A 2,276-nucleotide genomic window follows, 5' to 3' on the forward strand; every position below is an offset into this window, starting at 1 on the left:
TATCAAAAGGACACACACTAGTAAATTGTACTAGTAAAACAAGTTGTTAAAAATGTGGTCAACGTCGTCATACGTTGTTACATTGTGTTTTTTTATTTCTCTACTTCCACGGCACACGGATTACGTACACCCCCTCCCCTACGGTTCACTGCTCCACGCATTCGGCGTAATAACTCCCATCGGCGGAGCCCTAAACATTGTCTATATCGAGATGTTTGAATCTGGTGCTGCTTACTACCATGTTTTTTTTTTTGCCGCGAAGTCAATCAATATCTCCATGGAGGCTAATGGGACCAAAAATATGTTCCCTTCCAATTTTTGCATTAGAATCTCTAACAGTTTAATTCCATGACCAGGGCAGCAGTTATATGCTGTTTCTAGGCATTCGTAAAATATGTCTTCGGTCTGTTCATCTTTGTTTTCCGTCGGAGGATGGGCACAAATAAGACTGATGTTTTTATACCCTTCACCATAGTATGGAGGGCATATTAATTTTGTAACTTATCGAAATATTGATTAGGATAAAATTCTAAGACGATCTAGCTATCTCCGTGCATCTTTTTCAATCACGCTATATTCTGAAGAAATTGAAAAAAATTGAATAGAGTCATAGTTTGTGTACAGGCAAGTCAAGTTCGATGATGGTCCACGTTTAGGCATAGACCGCATACAAGGGAACCGCCAAATTTTCGATATTTTGTTTTTCTTGAGCTTTGGGTTATTTTTGGGTAACAAGTGTCTCCACTACAAATTATAAATATGGGTCCACTTTTTGTGGTAGCCCCCATATAACGGTACCCCCCTGTATGGTATGGTACCATACTTATGGAAGCCATTGTAATATTGTTTTGCAAAAATTGGCTAGCGGTACCCAATATTTACAAATAAATATGTACAAACATACATTCGCAACCGCTAGCCAATACCCTTTGCTGCCTTCGAATGACATTGGAAAACATAAGTAGACTTTAAAAAGCATAGGCCATTTTGCTCCGATATCAAGATTATCACCATGCGATACTGACTCTTTCAAAGGAGGATATAATGCTTGGCCAACTTTTAGAGATTTATTATCTGCCATTTATATTCAGAATTCTAAATTGAGTAATGTGGAAAAACTGTTTCATCTTACTCAAAAAACAACAGGAGAAGCACGAGATATAATCAGTCATGTTCCTTTAACAAATGATGGATTTGGGTTGGCTTGGAAACTTCTAACGGATCGGTGCGAACATCGAAGAATGCAGGTGAATGAGGAACCCAAAAATTTTTTTTATATTACCCAATGTTACGACAGACTTAAGTTCAAGTATTGAAAAATTACAAAGAACAATTACTAGTTGCATACAGACTTTGGATACATTAAAAATTGAAGTATCTGGATGGGATCCAATACTTATATACTTATGTTCCAGTAAACTTCCCAGATCTTTTCTAGAAGATTTCGAAAATTCTCTTGAGGATTGCAGAACGCTACCATCGTGGGAAGATTTTGCAAAAATTGTTAACCCACAAATTTAAAACTTTAGAATCGGTTGGAAACATTATACCAAGTTTTGCAAGATATGGGCAAGGAAAATCGGACCCAAACACAAAGATGAAATACACAAACAGGTTCCAAACTAACATCAATCAAAACCCTGAAAATCCAAAGAATAAAAACAAACCAAATTATTCTCAGCAACCCAAACAAGCTTACCAAAATACTTGTCAGGTCTGCAAAACAAATCATTTTATTCGAGATTGTCCACAATTTCAAGCAAAAAATGTGAATGACAGAATTCACGTTGTGAAAATGTCTCATTTATGCTATAATTGCCTTTCTTCAAATCACGGAGTTAAGGCATGCAAGAGTCGCTTTGGCTGTAGGAACTACCGTCAAAGCCATCACACTTTGCTACATAAGGGAACGAAAACCCAACATGCAATACAACCCCTAGATAGAGATGAAGCACGTACTGCAGCTCATACCACATTTATACAGTCCACATCGAATGAAGAATCAGAAAATATTACAACATTAACTCTTCAGGATACAGGAAATAATGCAACAAATCCCAGAGACACATTACTTTTGACAGCAATTGTACAAATAGAAACAAACGGTCAATTTTATAATGCGATAGCAATTATTGATTCTGGATCTCAGTCATCTTTTATAAGGGAAAATTGAAGAATCGATTGAATTTACCAACAAGACGAAATCTCGTACATGTCACAGGAATAAATCAACTTATTTCGGAGACTTCAGCCAAATCATGCGTTTTTACATTACG

Source organism: Musca vetustissima, unplaced genomic scaffold, assembly GCF_032173495.1.
Source record: "Musca vetustissima isolate MV318-11 ecotype Yass unplaced genomic scaffold, APGP_CSIRO_Mvet_v1 utg63732, whole genome shotgun sequence".
Classification (NCBI taxonomy): Eukaryota; Metazoa; Arthropoda; class Insecta; order Diptera; family Muscidae; genus Musca; species Musca vetustissima.